This window comes from Xenopus laevis, chromosome 9_10L, assembly GCF_017654675.1.
Source record: "Xenopus laevis strain J_2021 chromosome 9_10L, Xenopus_laevis_v10.1, whole genome shotgun sequence".
NCBI classification, from domain to species: domain Eukaryota; kingdom Metazoa; phylum Chordata; class Amphibia; order Anura; family Pipidae; genus Xenopus; species Xenopus laevis.
Window position 1 is genome coordinate 9,638,292 of NC_054387.1, and position 18,206 is coordinate 9,656,497.

General features: G+C 41.4%; 1 protein-coding gene across 2 annotated transcripts in view; it reads right to left on the minus strand.

Moving 5' to 3' along the window:
• Positions 1-18,206, minus strand: part of sulf2.L (sulfatase 2 L homeolog) — a 143,647-nt gene that overhangs the window by 87,863 nt on the left and 37,578 nt on the right. For both annotated transcript variants that reach the window (XM_041575710.1, XM_041575711.1), the window contains exon 2: positions 2,119-2,191. The gene's annotated coding sequence lies outside the window, so the exon portion shown is untranslated. The remainder of the gene's footprint in view (positions 1-2,118; positions 2,192-18,206) is intronic.

The window sequence follows — 18,206 nt, forward strand, 5'->3', positions numbered from 1 at the left end:
CTTTTCCAGGCTCGCAGACATATAACAATGGGATGGAAAAATCCGGTGGCCCCGACTCACAAAGGTTGGTTGGAACAAATGAAGCTCTACATTGATAGGATGCAATATTTGTTCACTAAAAGAGCCTCCTCTGGAAAATTTGACTTAATATGGGGAAACTGGCCCTCTTCCTAGTAGATAAGTAGACATGAAACGGCTCTTTACCCGTTAAAACCCCCACTGTGAGAGGTTACAAACCACGGACTCCCATTTTAGTTGATTGATGATGTTTTATAGTAACTGTATCTGTTTCACACGTTATGTGTACATTGATATAAATATGACATGCAAATGACAACAGGCTAAATTAGTTTCGCAAATTGAATGTACTTTGCAAAATGTTTAATACCATAAATACACTGTCGGTATGTACAACTGTATGTCATGTTCAATCTTGCAATAAAGGTTATGATGTTAAAAAAAGAGATGGGGGAAAAAAGAAACATTTCTAACAGTTACGATTCCTGCTTTTCTTTAGCGTTAATGGAAGCCAATAAAGAATGGACAGTCTTCTGAAAGAAGGAAACGTCTGCTACAACATAACTCTAAAGCAATAGAATTCCCATTGCTGGGACTGAATTGTGACAGCAGTGATGTAAAAATAAGACAAAATGCTCTGTTATACAGGTAGCTAGAATCTCAGCTGCCATAAAGCAGGGCAGGACTGCTGCTTACAATGGGGATCAGATAGGATCTGTGCAGCCACTGGGACAGAATGTTCTGTTATACAGATAGCTAGAATCTCAGCTGCCATAAAGCAGGACAGGACTGCTGCTTACAATGGGGATCAGAAAGGATCTGTGCAGCCACTGGGACAGAATGCTCTGTTATACAGATAGCTAGAATCTCAGCTGCCATAAAGCAGGACAGGACTGCTGCTTACAATGGGGATCAGATAGGATCTGTGCAGCCACTGGGACAGAATGTTCTGTTATACAGATAGCTAGAATCTCAGCCATAAAGCAGGGCAGGACTGCTGCTTACAATGGGGATCAGATAGGATCTGTGCAGCCACTGGGACAGAATGTTCTGTTATACAGATAGCTAGAATCTCAGCTGCCATAAAGCAGGGCTGGACTGCTGCTTACATTGGGGATCAGATAAGATCTGTGCAGCCACTGGGACAGAACGCTCTGTTATACAGATAGCTAGAATTTCAGCTGCCATAAAGCAGGACAGGACTGCTGCTTACAATGGGGATCAGAAAGGATCTGTGCAGCCACTGGGACAGAATGCTCTGTTATACAGATAGCTAGAATCTCAGCCATAAAGCAGGACAGGACTGCTGCTTACAATGGGGATCAGATAGGATCTGTGCAGCCACTGGGACAGAATGCTCTGTTATACAGATAGCTAGAATCTCAGCTGCCATAAAGCAGGACAGGACTGCTGCTTACAATGGGGATCAGATAGGATCTGTGCAGCTACTGGGACAGAATGCTCTGTTATACAGATAGCTAGAATCTCAGCTGAATGGCAATACAGAGAAATGGATGGCTGCCTAAATCAGAACAGCCTGTTTTAAAAGACATCAACCTGAGATCAATAAACTATTATTTTTTTTTTTTTTTTTTAGAACATAAGGTGGTGGAATCCGATGAATAGAAAACTAGCATTTAATTGCTGATCTATTGCATATTCAGAGAATACTTAATCATCTTGTGTAAATTATACCCGCACTCTGTGCCAGGGCTCCAGTGTCTGGGAAATAAAAACAACAGCCAACAATATGATTCATAGTCTCCCCAGAATAGAATATCCTATCAACATTATGTGTATATATATATATATATATATACTGTACACACACACACATACACACACAGACACACACAAAGACCCTGAACAGAAGCACAAGAGTGCACCCACTAGTGCTTATTCAGGGAGCACTTCTGTCTGGCTTCTGCTACATTTTTCAGGCGTCAGAAACAGCAGTGCAAAGATTGTAAAAGTTGAAAACACCTAGCTAATGCTTGTCCAGCCAGACATTATATGTTTTCGGCATGAACAGACGGACAAAGACATTTACTTGAAGTACAGTTGCAAGACGGGTTGGGACAAAGAGGATTTAGTACTTACAGAAGTCGGCAGTCGGTCACGGAGACATTGCAGAGAGGTCCTGCAACTTCATAGGGAGGTGGGCATCAGAAATCTGGAGGGAAGAGAATTGTTGTTGCATTATTAAAGCAAAGGAAAGGTTATGCTATTGATCCGACTCAGCAATGACCATTCGTTTACTAGATAAAGAGAAGAGCTTTAAAAGGATAAGGTCATCAAATTACTAAGATTTATTTGAAGACAATGCGATCTTAGGTGAAAAAGTGTCTCTACTTCCCATCTGGATTAGACTGTCTCTACTTCCCATCTGGATGAGACTGTCTCTACTTACAGCCCGGGTGAGACTGTCTCTACTTCCCGTTTGGGTACGGCTGTCTCTACTTCCCGCCTGTATGAGACTGTCTCTACTTCCCGTCTGGGAACGGCTGTCTCTACTTCCCGTCTGGGAACAGCTATCTCTACTTCCCATCTGGGTACGGCTGTCTCTACTTCCCGCCTGGATGAGACTGTCTCTACTTCCCGTCTGGGTACGTCTGTCTCTACTTACCCGCTGCGTACAGCAGTCTCTACTTCCCGCCTGGATGAGACTGTCTCTACTTCCCATCTGGGTGCAGCTTTCGCTACTTCCCGTCTGGGTGCGGCGGTCGCTACTTCCCGTCTGGGTGCGGCGGTCGCTACTTCCCGTCTGGGTGCGGCGGTCGCTACTTCCCGTCTGGGTGCGGCGGTCGCTACTTCCCGTCTGGGTGCGGCGGTCGCTACTTCCCGTCTGGGTGCAGCTGCTCTACTTCCTGTCTGGGTGCCGCTGCTCTACTTCCTGTCTGGGTGCCGCTGCTCTACTTCCTGTCTGGGTGCCGCTGCTCTACTTCCTGTCTGGGTGCCGCTGCTCTACTTCCTGTCTGGGTGCAGCTGCTCTACTTCCTGTCTGGGTGCAGCTGCTCTACTTCCTGTCTGGGTGCAGCTGCTCTACTTCCTGTCTGGGTGCAGCTGCTCTACTTCCTGTCTGGGTGCAGCTGCTCTACTTCCTGTCTGGGTGCAGCTGCTCTACTTCCTGTCTGGGTGCAGCTGCTCTACTTCCTGTCTGGGTGTGGCTGTCTCTACTTCCTGTCTGGGAACAAAAATGATTTTATAAATCCCTCTTAAAGGGTTATGCTGGCCTTGGGCTGGTATATTAGTACCAATAACAAATACATGCATTCAGTATATGTCAAACATTTCCTTTTATGTTCAAAGATATAAAGTGTCTCCGACATTTTCCTTTAACTAAAAAAAAAAAAAAAAACAAGTTGGCATTTCGGCAAATAAAGTTTCAAGCCGGAGATTGCCGCTAATGAAAATCTGCCACCCCCAATAGATTCCGCCTGATACAAATGATCTTCATTAAATTTAAAATAAATGGCAACCCCAGAGGCGACAGTCATACTCAGTCATACAGAGACTATTATCCACTGTTACTATAGACACCATCTCTCCCTACTATACCTGCTATCCCACAGTCACACTCCCTTCCCAGAGACTATTATCCACTATTACTATAGACACCATCTCTCCCTACTATACCTGCTATCCCACAGTCACACTCCCTTCCCAGAGACTATTATCCACTGTTACTATAGACACCATCTCTCCCTACTATACCTGCTATCCCACAGTCACACTCCCTTCCCAGAGACTATTATCCACTGTTACTATAGACACCATCTCTACCTACTATACCTGCTATCCCACAGTCACACTCCCTTCCCAGAGACTATTATCCCACTGTTACTATAGACATCATCTCTCCCTACTATACCTGCTATCCCACAGTCACACTCCCTTCCCAGAGACTATTATCCCACTGTTACTATAGACATCATCTCTCCCTACTATACCTGCTATCCCACAGTCACACTCCCTTCCCAGAGACTATTATCCACTGTTACTATAGGCACCATCTCTCCCTACTATACCTGCTATCCCACAGTCACACTCCCTTCCCAGAGACTATTATCCACTGTTACTATAGGCACCATCTCTCCCTACTATACCTGCTATCCCACAGTCACACTCCCTTCCCAGAGACTATTATCCCACTGTTACTATAGATCTATATACTATAACTGTCATTCCTTCCACCTTTCATACAGATATATTTACCAATGTATTACACATAAATCCCCCTTTACAAAACACAACGGAAGGAGACTTGCTACAGATGAATATCTCACCTTTTGTTTTTTCTCATCGCATTTAACATGAATAAAATTCCAGTGTTCAGAAGCCAAGGCGATAGAACAATATCTTTTTATCAGTAATTCCCGAAGCGACGCCGCGCTAACCTCTCTACGTCAAGTATTTTCACTCATCCCCTTCTACGGATCATTCAGAAGTGAGATTAGAAGGATTTTCTCTATTCCAGGTATTAGATGATTTAATTCACAAGGGATTAAGCATACACATATATACACAAACACAGACACCTCCCCTATACCGCCAATGTTCTCATTGCACGCCAGCTGTTAAAGAAACACTACAGCTAAAATGGCTTCAGATCGAAAAGCAGGTTATGTTATTCACAAATACATAAATACCAATGCTAATAACTTTCCTATAGATATGACCTTTACTGTGCTTCAGCAAGCAATGGGCAGCCATGTTTTTCCCAACGGAAGTACCAACAAGAAATTGGATCCACTTAGTACAGGGGTAGGCAACCCGCGGCTCCGGAGCCTCATGCGGCTCTTCAGCCTGCTTGCTGTGGCTCGGTCTTGCGGCTTTGCCTTTCCTGTCTATACAGCCCTCACACCTGCAGGCGGCTTCTTGAGTGTGTATAGACGTCTCACGAGTGACAGGCAAGACCGAGCCGCAGCAAGATGATTCCTCATGGTCCTTATTGCGGTCACACACTCAAGACAAGAGAAGGAAGATCAGCATGGAGCTTCAGAAACAGAAGTCACAGATGAGAACACTAGCATTTAATAGGGCTATTCAGTGTTTAATTTATTTCAAAGTAAGCCTACACATACACTGCACTTCTGTTTGTTGTATTCTGTTGTTGTAACAGTTAAAATTAAAAAAAGGTTAAAACTTTTAAATGTTTATAAGTTGGGTTATGGTTTGCGGCTCCAGACTATTTTTCTTTAGTGGAAGAGGGGGCAAAATGGCTCTTTTGATTGTAAAGGTTGCTGACCCCTGACTTAGAACATAAGTTCTCTGCACAAGCGGTGTATGTTTTATGTCTCTCTGGAAAGGGTTGCAATCTTGGCTGCAAAGTTGAGTACCATTATTACCCTAAATAAAGACCTAGTAAGTCTCCTCCTCAACCTAGTCTATGGCCAATGACTATACACACCCATAGTTCCAGGGGTACTCATGGCCCAAATCTGCCCCTAACTGGCTTTCAGGCTGGGCCCCCTTAGCGCATAACAAGGTTACAGATATATAGAAACATTGGAGTAACAGTCACCTGCTATAGTTCCAGGGGTACCCAGGGCACAAATAAACACTCACCCCAAATCTCCCCCTAACTGGCCTTCAGGCTGGGCCCTTAGCGCATAACAAGGTTACAGATATATAGAAACATTGGGGTAACAGTCACCCTGCTATAGTTCCAGGGGTACCCAGGGCACAAATAAGCACTCACCCCAAATCTCCCCCTAACTGACCTTCAGACTGGGCCCCCTTAGCTCATAACAAGGTTACATATATATAGAAACATTGGGGTAACAGTCACCCTGCTATAGTTCCAGGGGTACCCAGGGCACAAATAAGCACTCACCCCAAATCTCCTCCTAACTGACCTTCAGACTGGGCCCCCTTAGCTCATAACAAGGTTACAGATATATAGAAACATTGGGGTAACAGTCACCCTGCTATAGTTCCAGGGATACCCAGGGCACAAATAAGCACTCACCCCAAATCTCCCCCTAACTGGCCTTCAGACTGGGCCCCCTTAGCTCATAACAAGGTTACAGATATATAGAAACATTGGGGTAACAGTCACCCTGCTATAGTTCCAGGGGTAGCCATGGTACAAATAAGTACTCACCCCAAATCTCCCCCTAACTGGCCTTCAGACTGGGCCCCCTTAGCTCATAACAAGGTTACAGATATATAGAAACATTGGGGTAACAGTCACCCTGCTATAGTTCCAGGGGTACCCAGGGTACAAATAAACACTCACTCCAAATCTCCCCCTAACTGGCCTTCAGGCTGGGCCCCCTTAGCTCATAACAAGGTTACAGATATATAGAAACATTGGGGTAACACCCAGCTAAGTCACCCCATCTCTTCAAGTTAAAGAACAGGGTGGAAGTGCAGGAAATCTCCAGCCTGAGATAAAAACAACTTAAATCAGATTTTTCCAAGGGCACATTCTCGGGAGCCTGAATTGTATCTAAGCTTTGCTTCTCAATGAAAGGATTTCCTTAGCAAATCCACCGACCCCGAGTGGCACAATCAGCGGATCAGTGTGTTTTGTTAGTGAATTTATCTCTCAGGAGCAGGCTGAGCATTTACACGGGGGAAATATAAGGTTGTTTTTCTCTGCAGTCAATCTCATTTGCTTCTCCTTAATGTTTCCCACTGCTGCCATCAATGATTTGGCCAGAAAGCCCCGGTATTAATCACATCATGAAAAGCAGGGGCTCAGGAGCCAAGTCCTAGCATGATGGAGAGCTGGCCAGAAATCCAAACATAGCAGAAAAAGAAATAATGAACAAAGGGTGATTTCTGCAAGTGGAATCTGAATTCACTGCTGAAGGGAAAGGAATCAATATGGCACCTCTTTCCCATGTGTATAAATACAAATATACAGAGAAGGAATGTTCTGGGCACACAATAAGCTATACCCTCATACTGTACTGTCTAAGGGAATCAATATGGCACCTCCTTCCCATATGTATAAATACAAATATACAGAGAAGGAATGTTCTGGGCACACAATAAGCTATACCCTCATACTGTACTGTCTAAGGGAAACAATATGGCACCTCCTTCCCATATGTATAAATACAAATATACAGAGAAGGAATGTTCTGGGCACACAATAAGCTATACCCTCATACTGTACTGTCTAAGGGAAACAATATGGCACCTCCTTCCCATATGTATAAATACAAATATACAGAGAAGGAATGTTCTGGGCACACAATAAGCTATACCCTCATACTGTACTGTCTAAGGGAAACAATATGGCACCTCCTTCCCATATGTATAAATACAAATATACAGAGAAGGAATGTTCTGGGCACACAATAAGCTATACCCTCATACTGTACTGTCTAAGGGAAACAATATGGCACCTCCTTCCCATATGTATAAATACAAATATACAGGGAAGGAATGTTCTGGGCACACAATAAGCTATACCCTCATACTGTATTGTCTAAGGGAATCAATATGGCATCTCCTTCCCATATGTATAAATACAAATATACAGAGAAGGAATGTTCTGGGCACACAATTCTCCTGGCATAGATGGTGCCTGAATGGCCTAAAATCCACCTGCCACTAATGGTAACAGACAGTTTCCATTTGAACAAATATCAGGCTGCACTGTTGGTTGCAACTGCTGCTCTGCTAAAAATATAACTTTATAAATAGAGGTAGAGATCTACTATTACGTGGATACAACATCAGCTTCTTTTGCTCCTCTTCTGCCCTGTGATGAGGTCACTTGTAGTTTCATGGCGGGTAGTGGGCAGGGCTGTATTAAAGGATGGTGCTGCCGTAGGTACGGGACCAGTGGCATAACTAGATGTTACTGGGCCTCACAGCCAATTCATTTTAGGGCCCCAACATATCCTGAGCTTGCCCTCACTAGTGACATCATACCCTGAAATGGTGTCATTCTCAGTAATATGGGATGGAAAGGTGGAAAGACAGGAGGACAAGTCTATAGGTCCACCCAATGTACCCTACACTTAATTTACTTCTTCCCTCTTGTAATTATTTGGTAGATATATTTAACAGCCAGTGTCTTTGTAGTAAGGAGCTGCCATACATCTTAGTATTGAAGCCGAGGTCTGCTTAAAGGAGAACTAAACCCTACAAATCCATATGGCTAAAAATGGCATATTTTATATAGTGAACTTATTGCACGAGGCTAAAGTTTCAGCTTGTCAATAGCAGCAATGATCCAGGACTTCAAACTTGTCACAGGGGGTCACCATCTTGGAAAGTGTCTGTGACACTCACATGCTCAGTGGGCTCTGATTGGCTGTTGAGAAGCTAAGCTTAGGGCTCGTCACTAATTATCCACCAGAAAATGAGCTTCCCTGGCTGTAATATAAGCTGATGCTACAGGTTTGCTGATTATTAAATTCTGATGCTAATTGCACTGGTTTCTGTGCTGCCATGTAGTAATTATCTGTATTAATTACTAATCAGCCTTATATTGTGACATTTCTATTCTATGTGTACTGTATATTGTGAGTGGGTCCCTAAGCTCAGTAAGTGACAGCAGCACAGAGCATGTGCAGTGAATCATCAGAAAAGAAGATGGGGAGCTACTGGGGCATCTTTGGAGACACAGATCTTTACTGCTAAAGGGCTGTGGTTGCCTTGGGCTGGTGCAGAAGCACAAAACATAATGTACAACATTTCTAGCTACTTCTTTAGTTAAGCTTTAGTTCTCCTTTAGTCCTGCTAATGACAAGTAGGTTCCATGTCCCATGGGTAGATACCAGTTTGTCTCCTAATCCCCTCCATAGCGACATAATCTGTGTTTATTTTCGGTTTGTTGGCCTCAAATGTTTGGGGATTAGGGAGCTCCTACTGTATGCGTCAGGCACACCGGGTCGCCTCTCAGGGCTATGCTCAAGCTTCTTCCTAAAGCTGGCAGTTGGTGGGGGCCATAGTACAGGTGAGCAAAGGAGGGTTGATCGCTGCCCAGGGTGTAGCCCCTAACAGATCTGAGCATCTCCTGATTAGAGGAGAGGTCAACCAATCTGTGATTTGCCAAATACAGGTATGGGACCTGTTATCCAGAATGCTTGGAAACTGGGGTTTTCCAGATAACCGATTTTTACGTAATTTAGATCTAAATACCTAAAGTCTAATAGAAAATCATGTAAATATTAAATAAGGGACCTGTTATCCAGAAAACTCCAGATTACGGAAAGGTTGTCTCCCATAGACTTCATTTTATCCAAATAGTCCAAATTGTAAAAAACTATTTCCCTTTTCTCTGTAATCATAAAACAGTCGCTTGTACTTGATCCCAACTAAGATATAATTAATCCTTATTGAAGGCAAAAACAGTCTTTGATTTATTTAATGTTTATATGATTTTCTATTAGGCTTAATTTATGAAGATCTAAATTACGAAAAGATCCATTATCCGGAAAGCCCCAGGTCCTGAGCATTCTGGATAACAGATCCCATACCTTTACAGGGAAAAAGGAAATCATTTTAAAAAAATTTGGATAAAATGGAGTCTATGGGAGACAGCCTTTCTATAATTCTGAGCTTTCTGGATAACATGTTTCCGGATAACAGATCCCATACCTGTACTGTAGAATATATATCATTAACAATGTAGTTTCCAATCGGAAATCATGCAAGCCTGAACAAAAGCTGAACACCGATTGGCAGACAGCGAAATTGCCATCAAGGGGTGGTTCACCTTCAGGTTAACTTTTAGGGGGTTATTTATTAAAGTCCGAATTGATCTCAATATTTTCTGCTACAAACTCCAATCAAATCCACTCGGATTTTGTAACGATTATTTATTATTACATTTTCCCAAAAATTTGCTTTTCTGGGAAAAGAAATCTGATTTTCACAATTTTTTCAGATTTTACCTCAGATTTTCACGATTTATTCAGATTTTTCCACAATTTTTTTTTAGGAGTTTTTCATCGAAAAAAACTCAGATTTCTTATGCTTTTTTCCTGAAAACTTCGGGGTATTTCATAGGGATGCACCGAATCCAGGATTCGGTTCGGGATTCGGGATTCAGATTTGGCCTAATCCTTGTGCCTGGCCGAATTCTAATTCGCATATGCAAATTGGGGGCAGGGAGGGAAATTGAGTTACTTTTTTGTCACAAAAAAAGGAAGTAGAAAATGTTTTCCCCTTCTCACCCGGGAAGGTGTTCGGATTCAGTTTGGTATTCGGCTGAATCTTTCACAAAGGATTTGGGGGTTCGGCCGAATCCAAAATATTGGATTCGGTCCTCCCTAGTATTTCATGAAACCCAGCGCACATCAAAAAATCATTGGGACTTCTTCTCCCATTGACATGCAACCTCGACAGGAACCTCTGAAATGCCGGATTTTCTGGTTCGGATTTTTCCATCCTCGGGGTTTAATAAATTATGAAAAATGTGATTTTTTTTTTTTTTTTTTAAAAGTCAGAATTTATTTTAAAAAAAATTACAAATTTTTCATGATTTTTGCATTCATAGTTTAGTAAATAACCCCCTTCGTATGTTCCAGAATGGCCTATTCTTAGCAAGATTGCGATTGGTCTCCATTTGTAATTTATGGTACGTTTTTATATTATTTTCCTTCCTCTTCTGCATCTTTCTTTGGGGGGGGGGGTCACTGACCCCAGCAGCAACAAAAACGATTGCTCTGAGGCTACAATTTTATTGTTGTTGTGTTTTTTTTTTTTTTACTTACCTTTCTATCTATAACCCGATAGCTACCGATATTCCAAACTAGAGAACTGCTGAACGAATGCTAAATAATTAAGACCAATTGCATATTGTCTCAGAATGGGATTCTCTATGTTGAACTAAAAATTCATTTTAAGGTGAACAACCCCATTAAGTGTGACATTCTGGGTCAAGAGACAGGCGAGGGAGAACTGGTCACCATTAAAGACACAATATTTATGCAGTTGGTCGTGTTTAACCATGCCCAGGATTGTGGGATTTGTAGCCTCGTTATCCGTAGCCAAGAGCAATTCAGAACACAGCAGGAACCACATTGTCCCCAACTATCGGCCAATCTATTCTAATTCCTTTCATTGTATCCCCCAGAGCATGGAATATAGTCACAGTACAGTACATTCAATTCTGCATCTGGGTTTCATTTGCCCAAATAACAGGCTATCAGAACCGGCAACGATTGAATTAAACCTTCTAAAAGGAGAACCAACGGCCCAGAGCTAAATTACTGCTATAGGAAAAATGGATTGTTTGATTTCCATAGCGATCGGCTTGGAACTTTAAAGATGAAAATGACCGAAAAAAGAACTTAAACTGTATTACTAGTGCAACTGCCGTTAAATCTCTATCTGCCTGTTATAACTTAAAGGAGAACACATCCCAATTTTTAATTTTTTTGCACAAGGAAAGAAATTGTCATTCTAAACAATTTTATATTAAATGTATATTAAACAGTATCTGTCTATTGAAACAATGTAGTGGAGACAGCTCTCCTCCAGCTCTTCTGCTAAATAGTTTCAGGAGTCTAAACCAGCAGTGCAGCGAATATAAACTGCTGCTTATTGTGCTTCTCTTGTGAGGTCCTTCTTTGGAAAGGATATTTCTGTTCCCAAAAAAAAAAGACTATCTGCAAGATTCTGTGTTCTAGAATCACATGCACCAAATTGAAGCAATTGAGAACTACATTTCCCAGGATGCACAGCGCACACTTGGCATCACAGAAGAATAAACCATTTTTAGCTTTAAGGGAAGCTCTGAATAAGATCCACAAGGCATTGCTGAGATTCTTGGCACGGGGGAATTCAGCATGTTTCTGGTATATAAATAATTCCCATCATTAGCTGCACAACCAGTTGGTTGCGCTGAGTAACTGTTTTTTACCAGGAGCATTTATCACACTTTTTATTGGATGTGCTCACTCCCAGAATCTTAAGTGGAACCGGCTAATGTCAATTACTGTATGGCCTTAGGGATCCATAATGCAATGCTGACATATACATATATATTTATAATCTTCATATGCAGACGAGGAATTTCTGCTTTCAGCTATTTATAAACCCAACCCTAAATATAAAGAAATGTGTCCTTAATGCTGATTTCCCCCCCCCCCCCCTGTTCTTGGACATTTAGAGTTCAGGTCCTTCGAGAGCCACGATTCTTTCAAGGATCCCCCGAAAGCCACGGCACAGTGGACGCATTATCCATCATCAATTTACAGCAATCGGAGAAAACCCTAAACGTAGGCCTTCAGGTGACTGGTGGATTCTTTTAGTATGATGTAGAGAGTGATATTCTGAGAAAAGTTGCAATTGGTTTTCATTTTTTATTATTTGTGGTTTTTGAGTTATTTAGCTTTTTATTCAGCAGCTCTCCAGTTTCTGTATCTGGTTGCTAGGGTCCAAATCCCCCTAGCAACCATGCATTGATTTGATTAAGAGACTGGAATATGAATAGGAGAGGCCTGAATAGAAGGATCAGTAATAAAAAGTAGCAATAACAATACATTTGTAGCCTTATAGAGCATTTGTTTTTTGATAGATGGGGTCAGTGACCCTCAATTGAAAACTGGAAAGAGTCAGAAGAAGAAAGTAATTAATTCCAAGACAATCAAAGAGAAATAATGAAGGCCAATTGAAAAGTGTTTTAAAATTAGCCATTCTGTATTATACTACAAGATAACTTAAAGGTGAACCACCCTTTTAAAGAGATTGGTCAAGCTGTTCTTGTGCTGCTACATCTCTCTAACCATTGTAATTCTTCCAGTTGCAGAAGGAAATGTCTGGCCTGTTTCTGCCACATTTATGGAAAGCTTTGTAACAGTACTAGTGATGGGCGTATTTGTCCTGTTTCACCATGATTTTCCTGCGGAATTCGCGAAATGTCAGCCAGCGTCAAAATGGGCACCAGCGTCGGAAAAAACGTTGATGCCCCCCCCCACACACACACATCTTTTTGGAGTAGAAGGGGGACCAGGGAGAGTCTGGCTAAATGGGAAAAAAAAAATTCAAAATGCATCAGTTAATAGTGCTGCTGCAGCAGAATTCTGCACTGAAACTGTCAGTTTCTCAGGAGCCCCCAGTCATGGGACTTGTGCTCTGATAAACTTCAGTCACTCTTTACTGCTGTACTGCAGCCCAGCAGCCTAACAACAGAACAATGGGAAGGTAACCAGAGAGCAGCTCCCTAACACAAGATAACAGCTGCCTGGTAGATCTAAGAACAACACTCAATAGTAAAATCCAAGTCCCACTGAGACACATTCAGTTACATTGAGTAGGAGAAACAACAGCCTGCCAGAAAGCATTTCCATCCTAAAGTGCTGGCTCTTTCTGAAAGCACATGCCCAGGCAAAATGACCTGAGATGCACCTACACACCAATATTACAGCTAAAAAATACACATGTTGGTTCAGGAATTAAATTTTATATTGTAGAGTGAATTATTTGCAGTGTAAACAGTGTCATTTAGACATAAAAACTACACCATAAAAATCATGACAGAATCCCTTAAAAGTTTGAAAACCGGAAATGCGGCTCTTACGTTTATTACCAGGACCAGCATTTTGAGTTTCTCAAATCGCCTCATTGGCACAGGTCCCCAGCACCAGTAACTATGCACCCCTAGCAACGCGACTCCTGCAATCATCTCTGCACAATCTGACATGATCGCTCTCAGCTTCCCCTGGAGCACAGACAGTAGAACAGGCAGTTATTACAGACTGGCGACTTCCTCTAGAGAAGTGACACCAAGGTTTATTTGGTGTGAAAAAAACAAGTGTGAGCCCCGATCCATATCCAAGTGCAACAGGTACACAGGGCACGTTAATTATGTTTCCTATTCTTCATGTGGCAGACGTTGAAGCCAAGGCAAGGGCCACCCGCGGCACATTCGGAAAATGAAATTTATGCAAAATGACTGCAGGGGAAATATTAGTAAATGTTAAGGACAACATTTCCAGCACTGTACTATATAGGTTATGCAGTTGAGTGTGCCCAATTATTTTCGATTTAAGGGTGCAGCTATCTCCTTTATTTTTCATTATACAGGTATGGGATCCGTTATCCAGAAACCAGTTATCCAGAAAGTTCCGAATTACGGAAAGGCCGTCTCCCATAGACTCCATTATAATCAAATAATCCAAATTTTAAAAAATGATTTCCTTTTTCTGTGTAATAATAAAACAGTCGCTTGTACTTGATCCCAACTATATATAGATATATAATTAATCCTTATTGGAAGCAAAACCAGCCTATTGGGTTTATTTCATGTTTATATGATTTTCTAGTAGACTTCAGGTGGGAAGATCCAAATTACGGATAGACCCGTTATTCGGAAAGCCCCAGGTCCCGAGTATTCTGGATAACAGGTCTCATACCTGTACATAACGAGCTGCAATGAAGGTATAGCTTATAATGTGCCAGAACACTCCTTCTCTGTATATTTGTATTTATACATATGGGAAGGAGGTACCATATTGTTTCCCTTAGACAGTACAGTATGAGCGTATAGCTTATTGTGTGCCCAGAACATTCCTTCTCTGTATATTTGTATTTATACATATGGGAAGGAGGTGCCATATTGTTTCCCTTAGACAGTACAGTATGAGGGTATAGCTTATTGTGTGCCCAGAACATTCCTTCCCTGTATATTTGTATTTATACATATGGGAAGGAGGTGCCATATTGTTTCCCATAGACAGTACAGTATGAGGGTATAGCTTATTGTGTGCCTAGAACATTCCTTCTCTGTATATTTGTATTTATACATATGGGAAGGAGGTGCCATATTGTTTCCCTTAGACAGTACAGTATGAGGGTATAGCTTATTGTGTGCCCAGAACATTCCTTCTCTGTATATTTGTATTTATACATATGGGAAGGAGGTGTCATATTGTTTCCCTTAGACAGTACAGTATGAGGGTATAGCTTATTGTGTGCCCAGAACATTCCTTCTCTGTATATTTGTATTTATACATATGGGAAGGAGGTGCCATATTGATTCCCTTAGACAGTACAGTATGAGGGTACAGCTTATTGTGTGCCCAGAACATTCCTTCTCTGTATATTTGTATTTATACATATGGGAAGGAGGTGCCATATTGTTTCCCTTAGACAGTACAGTATGAGGGTATAGCTTATTGTGTGCCCAGAACATTCCTTCTCTGTATATTTGTATTTATACATATGGGAAGGAGGTGTCATATTGTTTCCCTTAGACAGTACAGTATGAGGGTATAGCTTATTGTGTGCCCAGAACATTCCTTCTCTGTATATTTGTATTTATACATATGGGAAGGAGGTGCCATATTGTTTCCCTTAGACAGTACAGTATGAGGGTATAGCTTATTGTGTGCCCAGAACATTCCTTCTCTGTATATTTGTATTTATACATATGGGAAGGAGGTGACATATTGTTTCCCTTAGGCACAATACATTATGACTGTAAGCCACAGCATTCCCCATTACATTTCCCTAGACAGCTCAATCTTTGTTTTCAGTGTCTTTTAAGAACAGGACCTTATGTTTCCCTTATGAGAATGAAATCTAAAACAAGTAGGAGCTAATTAAGGGCCTTTTGTTTGGCAGACTGAGGGCTCCAAGGCAAATCTCCTTCCCTCATTATGAAGATCAGGAGATGAGGCGCAATTAGGGTGCTCAGATTTTTGCTGTGGATGCAGCGGTGCATTTATATAATGATAGTTCAGAGGGGTCTCTTTAATCCGCTCTAAAGGTTAATCCAAGGATTAGCTCCACTGGGGATCTGGCCCTTATAAATCACCAATAAAGCCTAAATATGGCTAAAAACATACATGGGAGCTTAATATTACATAAATAGGAAATAAATGTTCTATAAAGATAAGCTTTTATAATCCCAAACATGTAATACTTTCACGTACAGGTATTGGATCCTATATCCGTTCATCCGAAATTCTCAAAGCTCCGGTCTTCCATAGATTAAATTTTTAGCAAATAACCCACTTTTTTTTGCAATTTGTTTTCATTTTTTATTATTAGTGGTTTTTGACTTATTTAGCTTTTTATTCAGCAGCTCTCCAGTTTGCAATTTCAGCCATCTGGTTGCTAGGGTCCAAATTACCCTAGCAACCAGTCATTGATTTGAGAAAGAGACTGGAATATGAATAGGAGAGGCCTGAAAGATGAAACAATAAAAAAAAAGTAGCCGTGACAATAAATGCGTAGCCTTACAGAGCATTTGTTTTTAGATGGGGGTCACTGACCCCTCCATTTGAAAGCTGGAAAGAGTCAGAAGAAAATGGCAAATAATTCAAAAACTAAACAGATAAAAAAGGACCAATTGAAAAGCTTAGACTTAACAACTCTATAATATATTAAAAGTTAATGTAAAGGTGAACTTATTCTGATGTTATCCCTTTATCAGGAAATTGGCAGGTCCCAAGCACTCCACATAAAGGGATCCCATATATGTAAAATTAATTTATTAACATGTCAACCTATTGTCTTGTAATCCTTGTTTATATAGTGCTGATGTATTCCACAGAGCTGTACAGACATAATACAATAATAATCCAAATTTTTACAAATGATTTCCTTTTTCTGTGTAATAATAAAACAGTAGCTTGTACTTGATCCCAACTAAGATATAATTAATCCTTATTGGAAGCAAAACCAGCCTGTTGGGTTTATTTAATGTTTACATGATTTTGTGAAACTGGCTAGAAAGTTAAGTGATATCAATAAATGATAACTGGCCTAGTTCTGTAGAACCAGAAATACTGTATAAATACAAATATACAGAGAAGGAATGTTCTGGGCACACAATAAGCTATACCCTCATACTGTACTGTCTAAGGGACACAATATGGCACCTCCTTCCCATATGTATAAATACAAATATACAGAGAAGGAATGTTCTGGGCACACAATAAGCTATACCCTCATACTGTACTGTCTAAGGGAAACAATATGGCACCTCCTTCCCATATGTATAAATACAAATTTACAGAGAAGGAATGTTCTGGGCACACAATAAGCTATACCCTCATACTGTACTGTCTAAGGGAATCAATATGGCACCTCCTTCCCATATGTATAAATACAAATATACAGAGAAGGAATGTTCTGGGCACACAATAAGCTAAACTCTCATACTGTACTGTCTAAGGGAATCAATATGGCACCTCCTTCCCATATGTATAAATACAAATATACATAGAAGGAATGTTCTGGGCACATAATAAGCTATACCCTCATACTGTACTGTCTAAGGGAATCAATATGGCACCTCCTTCCCATATATATATAAATACAAATATACAGAGAAGGAATGTTCTGGGCACACAATAAGCTATACCCTCATACTGTACTGTCTAAGGGAAACAATATGGCACCTCCTTCCCATATGTATAAATACAAATATACAGATAAGAAATGTTCTGGGTACACAATAAACTATACACTGCCCCTCCTTCCCAGGCAGCCAATCTCTCCTCATATTGTTTCCCAGTGATATTCCGACATCTGTAACTGAAGTAACAAGGAATAAATTGGAACAGAATTCGTGCTCCTATAAAAGCCACGGGGCTTAAAGCCACCTGGCAGCTGTATGGGATCATTGGGGTAATTATTACAGAGACAGGCCTGAGTGTAGGGAAGGTTCCTCAGAACAAGCAGCAAAGGCAGAAAGACACGCACACATCTCCTCTGATTCTCCCGTTGTTACTTTACTAATCTGTTGTGTGTAGGAACCATGCGCTCCCCAGCTCTGTTGTAATATCAGTGCAGAATTAAAGGGGAAGAAATGCCAATGCCATATTATGTGTTATTTTCCTGGAAGCCAAAGTGTCACCAAAGCACCTGCAACACTAACTTGGCAGAACGGGGGGCAAACTAGTTCCCTTTCCCACCTAGGGCATTTTGTGGGCAACCCAGCTGCCAGGAACAGGGGTCAGTGAGGGGAGTGTTTCCAAAATAAAATACTGGGTAGTGCCTTTCCTTGTCCTTTAGCCACCTGCCGGCCATACATCAGGAATTCTATGATCTGCACCAATGTTCAATTTGCCGAGGAAAAGAGTGGCCCTTAGGGTGTGATAACTCCAGGGGTCCAGAACAAACACAGATGCGTGGAAACTACATATCTACAGATGTCCTCACTTCCTGCCTCCAACTGTCATCTTGGGTCCTATAGGCCAGATTAACCGTTTGTTCTTGATATGCATTTTCCAAAAGACATACGGTTTTCTGGGGCCAACTTA